The 11301-nt window shown below is 37.0% G+C and overlaps 1 protein-coding gene across 1 annotated transcript in view; it reads right to left on the reverse strand.

Moving 5' to 3' along the window:
- Positions 1-8998, reverse strand: part of LOC139950179 (protein tyrosine phosphatase type IVA 1-like) — a 30506-nt gene extending 21508 nt beyond the window's left edge. Inside the window, exon 1 of the mRNA XM_071948816.1 lies at positions 8855-8998. The gene's annotated coding sequence lies outside the window, so the exon portion shown is untranslated. The remainder of the gene's footprint in view (positions 1-8854) is intronic.
- Between the last annotated feature and the right edge of the window lie 2303 nt (positions 8999-11301).

Below are 11301 nucleotides of genomic sequence, written 5' to 3' on the forward strand. Positions count from 1 at the left end.
ATTGTACGTACAGGTACATACTACAGTATGATGATCCACAATGCAGGCAACATCACATGTCATTGCATACCAGGTTTGCGATTAGTATGCAGGCCAATTCACACTATCATCATGCCAATTCTAAAAATTCAAAGGAAATAAAACCAGGACCCAACTTCATAGAGCTGCTAAGCACCCAAAAAATAGCGGACCACAAAAAAATTATACTATACCAGAATAAGGGTAGGGCCTACTGTACCGACTAAAACCACTCACGTCGGTTGTATACCATCTGTGTCTGGTATCCTGTATCCTGTGCACTTCGCTTTAATTATTATTAAATGTTTTATTGTCACTTGTAAACAAAACAAAAAGTATTTTTACAGTGAAATGCATTTTGGTTTTGCTTGTCTGAATATATGAATTTGGATCAAGGGTAATGGAAGGGCTTGAAGGCAATGGCCTCCATGTAATTCCAGGCCTGGAAATACATGTGTAACCATGTAAGTGTATAGTGTGCAGAAAATAGAATTAGCTGTTGCAAACAACTTACCAACCAAATGGACCGAGAGTATAAATGCAAAAAATAGTTAATGGTCTGACGTTTCGACCCTAGCAGAGTCTTTTTCGAAGGCTAAATGACAACACAACAAAGGGGGTAAACCATGAATAGGGGGACAAAAAGGGGGGGGGGGGTTGAAGGGAAGGAACTGGCTTGACCACAAGCAAGAAGATGGAAACACAAAGGACAACATCAAGGGTGGGGAGGTGGGGTAAAAAAGTAATTAATTAGTGAATGAGGCTCAGGCTAAAGGCTATAGGGAAAAAGGAGACGGCAAAACAAAAGGTTTATTAGTCGTTTCCTTCTTGGATGTTCAGACCATGGGGTTGAATGGTCTGGAGGCATCTAATCCAGTATAGTGTGCACTAAGAATTGTATAGGATGTACAATTCTTATTTCCTTATTCCATGGTATGCACATATCATGATTGGTAATGTACACTGCATGTTGATGTCAACAAAGTAGGCTACCTTGTAAATTGTACTAGTAATAGGATCGTTGTAATACGACAGATAAATACAATACATCATGATTAGGCCTGGGCGAATAATTCGAATATCCGGTTAATGGCGAATAGGTTTTCCTATCCGTAACCGCGAATGCCTTTTTTTTCTTAACCGGATATCCGCATAGGGCGCGAATAGCTATTTATAAACCGGATAGTTCTGTAATTACAACCAAGTAACCGGATATTCTTTAATATCCGAATATCCGCGGACGTCGGGCGACAACTGACATGAATGTTTTGTCTGAATCCTAATGAAACTTCTATTAAGACAGCATAAAACAGCATAAATTAAGTATTTAACTATGCTCACCTCCGTGAAGAGTCAAAACAATGACATTTCTGACGTAATTTGTTCAAAGATTACAAAAGTTTTCCTTCACGTAGAGTCGTCCACGATCAAAAGAAAAAGCAAATCGCCATCTTTAAATTAGATCCGGTCATTTTTATGAATGAACCGAGTGACACTGTCTAAAACTAATATCAATCCGCCCAGAAGATCTCATTCACGAACGAACAGCGCCCTCTAGCGACAAAAAAAATTTTTTTTCTAAATATTTTTTTATTTTTATTTTTTTTATAGCGCCCTCTAGCGGCGAAAAAAACTATTCGAATATCCGGTTAATTTCGGATAGTTGGCCAGCGGTATCCGAATAACAAAATTTCACTATTCGCCCAGCACTAATCATGATAGCTATTGGGATCCTAGGTGAAGCAAGCACCAAGTTCACATGACACTTGACAAAAATTACCCGACGATAATGTTACTGATGAATATTAAAGTTATCCATTTAAATATTCAATACAAATAGCTGTTGCTGTTCCTATCTCATCCAATTCAATTAAGATGCCCACAATTATTTATAAATGTCACGGTCCAGGGACCATTCATTAGGCCAAGTGAAAAGAAGTGACAGTTGATGGTCCAGATTTTTACAAAAAGAGGAGAATGAGGGCCTTTAATTTTTATTTTTTTAAATATTTCTTTCAATGGTGCCTGCCAAGCATTTTAATTCAAACTGGCCACCAATTCTTCAGTTTAAAGTCACCACTTACTTAAAATCCAGATTTTTTTTTTTTTTTTTTTTTCAAATTACCCCCGAATCAACTGGTATTTTATTTACTTGGCCTTGCACATGAATCTGCATGGTGTTGCACATTTGGGGTGGATTTCACAAAGAGTTAAAAATAGTCTTATCTCTAGTTAGGACGAGTTGTATACCTAACTTAGGACTAGCCGTACCATTTTAATATCTCCTAGGACTAGTCCCAAGTTAGGACTAGTCCTAACTCTTTGTGAAATCGACCCCTGGTGTGATTCACAATGGGAGACTTTGAGGTGCTAGGTGGCAGCAGACTTACCAGGTAAATTGCCACTGTTTACGTGTTTCAGAGCATGCGCACATTACCGAGAACAATGGATTTTACCTGGCAAGTCTGCTGCTACCAAGCGTCCTGAAAGTCTCCCATTGAGTAAGGTTGAACGACCACAGTGCTATGTAGGATACATGTACAGTAGGTCAGGTCAGGTGAACCCAAGCCCTGAAGAGTTTGCTGCAACATGTATAGTTCATACAGAGTATACTATCTTTAACGATTTGGGTACTCTTTGAAGGACACAAAACATAAATGTCAACAGATTTACATTAAACTTACACGGTTTATATTTGCATGTAGCGATAGTTTAAAACTTCCCTTTAAATTATTGCTACACAAAAGGAGCTGTTGGTAGTTTTTGAAAAATGAGTAAAACAAGTCACAAAAATAATATTCGTCTCGGAACATCAACATGGGGCAATTGCCTCGGTTATGACATGGTTATGAAAACCCATTTGGTGCCCCCTGAGATTTTCCAGTTCATTTTGACATTTATCTTTGAGGCGCCTTTTACAAGGAAAAATTATCCTTGCCCTTTGATCTAATGTACATGGTATTTTGTGTATGATAGTTGAGTGTTCAACATAGCAATTCTTTAATATGACTTGTGACCTTTCAAAATATGACTTGTCAACGATTAATAATGACAAAAAAATAATTTTATGAAACGCACAAATCCAGAGCTCACTGGCACTATACATTTACAACAAAACTACTTAAACGAGACAACAAGAATTACGGTGACACGACAAACAGGCGAAAAACAAGAGTGGGTTTTCACGTTATTTTCTCCCGACTCCAATGACCGATTGAGCCTAAATTTTCACAGGTTTGTTATTTTATATGCAAGTTGTGATACACGAAGTGTGGGACTTGGACAACACTGTTTACCGAAAGTGTCCAATGGCTTTAAAAGATCACAGACAAGGCACTTTTGGCAAGCTGCTGTGAGGGGGTGTAAGCAGGAAAAACCTCTTGACAGGTGTAACCCTAACCCCACCCTTTATTTTAACTGACCAATTCCTCCCTTCCGTGAAAATAATTACACCCTTCCACCACAACCATGATTCAAAACTTCCACCTTCCTCCTCCCACCCCTGAAAAATAACCCAACACTTTCATAATAATCCAGTATTTTGGGACTCTCTACCTACATTTTGTAAATAATCTGCCTCGTCATTTTGTCAAGTAATCTTTGTATTTTTTAATTATTGTATATTGTATATTTCTATTAATATTTTTATATAGAGCTGGTCTACTATTGTAATTGCCTGCAAAGGATGATTAAAGTTTTTTTTAATTGAATTGAATTGAATTGAATTGAATTGTAGCTTCATCCGTTCCTCACAGAACTTTGAACTGTTCAAAACACAACTTTGTAACCTTAGTGTATATTGTATGTTAATTTATTACTCTTGTGTTTTGTTTTGTTTTTGTAAAGCGCAAAAAAAAAATTATACTTTCAGTTCTGTAATGTGCTAGGCCTATATAAGAATTAGCTATCATTATTATCTTTAATTATTGTTGCCATTTTTTTCCCAGTTAAAAAATGGCAATGTTTTTAGGTGTTCGGCCACCAGCTGAACAACTATTGTTATTGTTCTGTTTTTTTTTTTTTTTTTTTTTTTTTTCTGCGGGTTCTTCTCCTCGAACGTTCTCGCGCGATTTTCGCAAAAACTAAAGCTTGTATGAACCTGAAACTTACCATATATATTGATCTTAATGAGTAGACGAAACAGCAACATTTTTGGAATGATGACGTCATTGATGACGTCATTACGTTAAAAAAAACGCTAAAAATTGGAGAGTTCATATCTTGAGAACTACAAATGCCACACACAAGATATTTGGTGCATATAAAAGGTCTTGTAATTAGCTACAAAAGTCGTGCACAACGTGACCTCATGTGACTTTTACTTCCGGTTGAAACCGGAAGTTCAAAATTTCAAAAGTTCATATCTCAAGAACTATATATCATATTCGCAAAATTTGAATATCAGTTTGAAGATCAGTTATCCTGCTCAAACTTTTGCACAAACATAATGCCAGTTGAATTTTGCCTTCTGGTCGTAAAAGCGCGCGTTTGTGTTGACCTCCATTCATTACGCGTAGAAACCAGATAGTATCACCATTCATGTATGTGAATGCTACTATTGTATTGTGGGTGTGTGGGTGTGTGTGCGTGTAGTTCATGTAGGCCTACATTGTATCCATGCTCTACGACAAAACAGCACTGCGTGGCTGTGGGCATTACGGGTTGTGTATACACATGCAGACTCCGTTGAAGGCGCGCGTAATTCAAATTCCACTACACTGGGATTCGCCTCATCTTTCTTCATGCGATTTTGAACAAAATGTTAAACTACTATGAACTTGAAACTTATCATAAACATGAACCTTCATGAGTAGATGAACCCGCAACTTTTTTGGAATGATGACGTCATTGATGACGTCATTATGCTCAGAAACACGTTAAACACTAGAAAATTCATATCTTGAGAACCTCAAATGCTACATACAAGATTCTTTCACTACATGAAACCTCTTGTAATGTTCTACAAATGTTGTACACAACGTGACCTCATTTGACCATTCACCCGAACACCCTGAGTTTGTACACAAACTCTCAATTTCTAGTTATTTATTTGCTTTGCTTCCAAACACTTCCTGTTGCGGACAGCCACAGCACCTACTGTACATCCTTTGAGTGGGTTGTTTGATGGTGAGCAGATAACTTCCTGGAAGGGCTAATTTTCAACTGTTGACAAGAGCTTAATAAATTTCTGCTATAAAAAAAAAAGGAAAACAGGTACATGTAAACAGGGCTTACATGTACCTCTTAACACAACAATAACAACCCATATGCGTACATTCTTTAGAAAAAATGCAAAAATAGTTAATGGCCCGACGTTACGACCCTAGCAGAGTCTTTCTCGAAAGCTCTTTCCCTTCGAGAAAGACTCTGCTAGGGTAGAAACGTCAGGCCATTAACTATTTTTTGCATTTATACTCTCGGTCCATTTGGTTGGTAAGTTGTTTGCAACAGCTAATTCTATTTTCTCTTTAGAAAAAAAACCTGCTACGGACCAGTGACAACACAGCAATTCTCAACTTGCATTGTGGGCTACTTATAAGACGAAATTATACATTTGAGTGTCAGTGTGATTTAAGTTGTAACTTCATTTGGTCTCGTCCATTATTGTGACGAAAGATACATTAATTATATGACAAAACAAGTTTAAGATCTGGGTTACTAAAACTATCTGGGGGCAAGTAAAGTGCACAGTTATGGTGGGCTACTTTACAAAAAGTTGAAGGGCAAGGCCTGAATAGCTGCAGGTATGATACTTTTTTGTTTTAGGGCAAGGCAGTTTTCCTTAATCACTTACTTCTGGTGGGCACCCAGAGGAAAAAATTTCTCAAAGAAGTGCCCCTTATTACCAGAGGATAAATGCTGTGCCCCTTCAAGAGCAAAGTTCAAAGCCCATTACACAAGTTCCCGGACTGGAACACCGACAAAAGTTAATAGAAATTCGAAAAAGTTCCCTGCAAAGCATACGTATGTGGAACTGCTTGTAGTTTGTAGGAATTATCAATTCATATTTTTCAGGAGATCGCTCACAAAAAAAACATTGATGCATTGAAGCTACATGTAATGAAATTTGGCCCAGGCAGATGCCAGGTAATCTTCCATTGAAAACTCACACGCTGTGTTTCTGTTGTGCAATAAAGCATTTTACAGTTCAGCAGTGCAATCATCTCTACCAGTATCACCCACACGCACACACCTTCACAATGTAAAGAGTGCACATTACATGTTGATTCACTTCCGAGAATGTGAATCATGTTCACATTATTCCTAGGTCATTGACTCTTGAAATGTTCGCAAGGTTGCGCCAAATGCTCCCAAGTACAGAGTTAACTTGATACAAAACAAGAAAACCACTTAAATAGCTAATGGTAAGAACTATCTAATGATGTTTACAAGGCTGAAAATTAATACTGAGGCTGCAGAGGCCATTGCCTCTGTTGCTCTGGTCCCAATTTCATAGAGCTGCTAAGCATAAAAACTTGCAAAACATGAAATTTCTTCCTCGATAAAAATAGGAGTACTAACTAAATTTCCATTTGTTGCAAATTGCTTGTTACTTGTATTTAGCTGTTTGTTTATCCTGAAAATCACATGGAAATTTTGATGGTAATCTTGTTTTTATCAAGGACATTTCATGCTTAGCAAATTTGTGTGCTTAGCAGCTCTATGAAATTGGGCCCTGGTCCTTACATTTCTGCCCCTCTGGTCCTTGTCTTACTGCCCCATCAAAATAATCACATATAGGCATTAAAGAATTTTTATGGAACTCGGAAGTCCTCTTTGAAATATACATTTGTAAAGTGGCCTTGCCCTCTCACTGACGAAATCACACTACTGATATAATTTCTTCAATGAACCATTTTTGATTAGAACTTTCAAAATCATCCTATCACAGTAGTTTGGCAAAAAGTATGGTTGCCACTGTAACCTATGACATATTTGAGGAAATGAAAATTCAACTGAATTGAACCACAATGAAAACATGGTAGCAAAAAAAACAAATTTGACGGTGAATGTTTTCTTCCTGGATATTGCCAGGAACTGGTTGTCCATTAGTTGCCTACATGTAGTGTCATATCATTCCTTCGTTCTCTTAAAATAAAATAGGGTTCTTTGCACTTGGAACCAAACACCGCAGACGGTATTTTGAAAAAATTAAAACACAATAAACTCTAGTTTTACTAGCTTTTTTCTTCAGGTTTGCCTTAATCTGGCCTGACACTTGGTGGAGATAATGAAGGCGATTGCTTCCATGCCCCATGGTTATTGCCTTGGTGCCCTTGAAAACGCTGTTAGAAATGAACATTTTCCTTATCAGGTGCCCTTTACCAAGGAGAAAATGTATTGATGCCCTTGCCCTTTCAAAAACAAATCATACCTGGGGCTTGGATAGAATATCGTCTTCATCAATTATTTATTTTGACTTAAGTTAAAACTTTTATCATCATGGTTTCAAAATAGATGAAGTCCAGAAAGGGGACGGGCATTGATATAGATCAAACAAATAAAATAAATGTACAACATTCCATTGATTGGCCATGACTCAAGATTCTGATGATGTACACTCAGTATTGTAGTAGTGTGAATCAGTTGGATGATTCAGTCATTCATTATTGATGAAAAACAATCAGCACATGGAAGAACAAAACAAAGTTCTGATTTAGACAACTCAGTTTTACTAACTTTGTTCTTCATACTTCACAGAGGTAAAGAAGGCGATTGCCTCCATGCCCCATGTCAATGCTTGGTATCCTTCATCGTAGGGTGCCTTTCCTTAACCAATGGCATGAAGGAGAAAATGCCTTGACAGTGCCCTTGCCCTGGGGTTTGTCTTTTAAAGTTTTATATTTGTATTAATGTAATAAAGCTAAATCCTGCAGACTCCTGCTGTGCTAGCTCAAGTTCATGTCACTGTCAGTGAGGCAACGATAACAAAGTTTCTGTATGGCGCCACCACTTTTTCATTTGACATGAAATAATATAGAATCTAGTTTACCTCAATGAGATGAGGTGATGGCGAATTACGGCAAGTTATCGGAAACGATTAACACAAGTTTTCAAATTTTTTAGAAGAAGATTAAGACACTGTGCATCTTGGCAGCATACACATCCAACCATAGAGCCTTGCTCTATATGATCTAACCAACCACAAAGTAAGTATTCACCACTGGCATTTACCACTCATTCTCTGTATTTTACATAAATTACACACAGGTAAATGGGTAAATTTAGTTTTTTTCAGATTTTACTGTGAGAAAGTGGAGGTTATTTTTGACATCTTTTCCTATCTACAATTGACCATACATATTTATTAACATTAACAATAACATGCCAAATTCCACAGGATGGAATTTAACTTCACAAGTTCAACAACATCTGAACATTGTCAGAATCAGCCATTTTTTTTAAACAATATTATATAGGGCTAAACACGATGATTGATATGTTCGTACAAATCACAATCTTCAAATGCATGCACTCAGTCCAGTGATTCTCAGCAGCTCAGTTTCGTTTCTCAGCTACCTCATTAATGATTAATTAAACATTTAGAACAAACAGTTGGTTTATAACTTGGAAAACAACTCAGCAGAAGATACAATGTAGACATCTCAAATCACATGGGATCCAGTTTAGGAATAGGGTAAAAGATCAGCACAAAGCTTTGTGCACTTTACTAATACAGAGCAGCAGGGCAGCGGCGCTACTGGCAACGAGTTCACATTCCACGATTTCGACAATCATCAATGAACATAATTTCATAGAAAACACTACCAAATTACACTCCGATCTAAACGACAAACTCAAATCAATGAAGCACATATATTGTTAGAATACTTACTCCCGTTAAATGGCTCATCGAGGGAGGGATTTAGATCCAAACAGGGAGAAAATCACCAAAGTCTGCCAAATTTTCTAGCAAGAGCTGCACGTTCCTTGGAAGTACTACGTACATGTAATGTACGAGCGTGGTAGATGCGTGTACATGATATACCATTGCATGCAGGAATGAAATTAGCGTGTAGGTCATTCACTGAGCGCGCAAGCGCAACTACCTACGCCCGGGTGAAACCCGGTCAACGAGTTCAAACCCCGCACCCACTAGTTATGTTAATCTGGTTTTGTTTAAATAATCCGAGGACTGGAAAACTTTTACGATTTATTGGTTTTAGAAGTTCTGTTTCTCTACCTCCATGAGTGTTATCTTTGGTAGAAGAGTATCCATGAATATTTTCTCTGGAACAAATTAAATGTTAATAGTTTCAATTTGTTTTCATCGTTTTCTATTAAATTTTGTATTAATAATTGAGCGATTCTGTTGATCTTTTACTGAAACATAAAACCTTTTTATTTAAAAAAAAAAAAAAAATGGCTTCAGTGTAGGAGGAGGGGCCGTGTAATCCATCCCAGAGTTTAGCCATTACACAGAGACAGCTAGGCCCTTTAAGAGTTCCCATAGTCCGTTTTAGCTATTAAACTAGACTAAACCGGGTTAAATGATTTTAGCTATGCGCGCGAAGCCCAAACCCGCAAATGGAATGCCATTAAACACTTGTTGGTGTGCACATTTCTTTTGTTCACACCTATCTGCACTATAAAGCCACCGGGGGCCCGTTATATTCAAGAATCCGGGAATGGTATTAGCACGTAAAGACAAGGGATAAAGTGTAACATTTATTATCACTACAGTTACTCCAGTTCCAGCCGGTGTGGCAAGAGATTCTGTCCCCGGATACTCGGTCCCTCTAAAGCCAATCTTATTTCCTTCCTCAAACTTCTTCTGATAGCGCCCTCTCTTGAACCCTCCTCCTCCAACCCCAACTGTAATAACAAATTTTCATCTCGAATACCACAACGTTCAGTCCGCCATTTTGTGAAATAAAACATGATTTTTTTTTTCTTTTAAGTGTAGCTTGGTTTTTCGTCATAAAATTACAGAAAAACCAACAAATTCAAGGGGTGTTTATGTAAATCATTATTCCATTTTATACAATCTTTCCAACCAATATTCATTTCAAAATAAGCTTTTCATAGCCCAAAGCGCCCCATTCCAAAGGTATCAGTCTGAAAATATTGAAGTTGACTTTTAATCGATTTGGGATACTCTTGTATCAAAAATGCAACTTGAGATAGAAAGGGGGGGGCAGGAAAAGAAACAGGCATGACAACAACAAAACTTCAACTACAAACAACACACTTTTGAGAACAGAAATGTTCTATTCCAATATGAACATTTGATTAAATTAAATAAATTTGTATAAACATTTTTAGACAGATTTAATTTGAAATAAACAAATTATGCTGACAAGTTTTATTACTTAAAGGCAGTGGACACTATTGTTAATACTCAAAATAGTTATTAGCATAAAACCTTACTTGGTAACAAGTAATGGGGAGAGGTTGATAGTATAAAACATTGTGAGAAACTGCTCCCTCTGAAGTGCGTAGTTTTCAAGAAAGAAGTAATTTTTCACGAATTTGATTACGAGAACTCAAGCTTAGAATTTGAGGTCTCAAAATCAAGCATCTGAAAGCACACAACTTCGTGTGACCCGGGTTTCTTTTTCTTTCATAGTTATCTCGCAAGTACGACGACCAATCAAGCTCAAATTTTCACAGGTTTGTTATTTTATGCATATTATGTTGAGATACACCAAGTGAGAAGATTGATCTTTGACAATTATTAATAGTGTCCACTGTCTTTAAAGCCATGGGACACTTTCGCTAAACAGTATTGTCCAAGGCCCACACTTCGTGTGTAACAACTAATATATAAAATAACAAAACCTGTGAAAATCTGGGCTCAATCGGTCATCGGAGTCGGGAGAAAATATTGGGAAAACCCACCCTTGTTTCTGCATGTTTCGTCGCATCATGACATGTGTTTAAAATAAATCTGTAATTCTCGATATCGAGAATTGATAATATTGTTTTTATGTTTTCTCAAAAAGTAAAGCATTTCATGGAATAATTTTTCAAGAGAAGTCTTTCACCATTACCTTCTGCAAAACCTGTAAGTTATTTGTAAATCTGTGAAATGGCTTTAAAAGGCAAAAGTTATTATTTACATTCAATTCTGAATTGACAAAAAATAATACTAATATAATATTTTTACATTTTTAATGTCTTTAAAAAATACTGATACACCCTATGTTCCCACATCTCTATGTTCTGATATTCTTGGTATACTTTCCAATTCTTAACCTCGTCCCCAACCCCAACCCTAACTATTAAATCACAGGTTTTTATTTCAGAACATAGGGTTGTCTCGTCAGAACATAAAGGTGA

The sequence above is a fragment of the Asterias amurensis genome, chromosome 17, assembly GCF_032118995.1.
Source record: "Asterias amurensis chromosome 17, ASM3211899v1".
In the NCBI taxonomy this organism is placed as follows: Eukaryota; Metazoa; Echinodermata; class Asteroidea; order Forcipulatida; family Asteriidae; genus Asterias; species Asterias amurensis.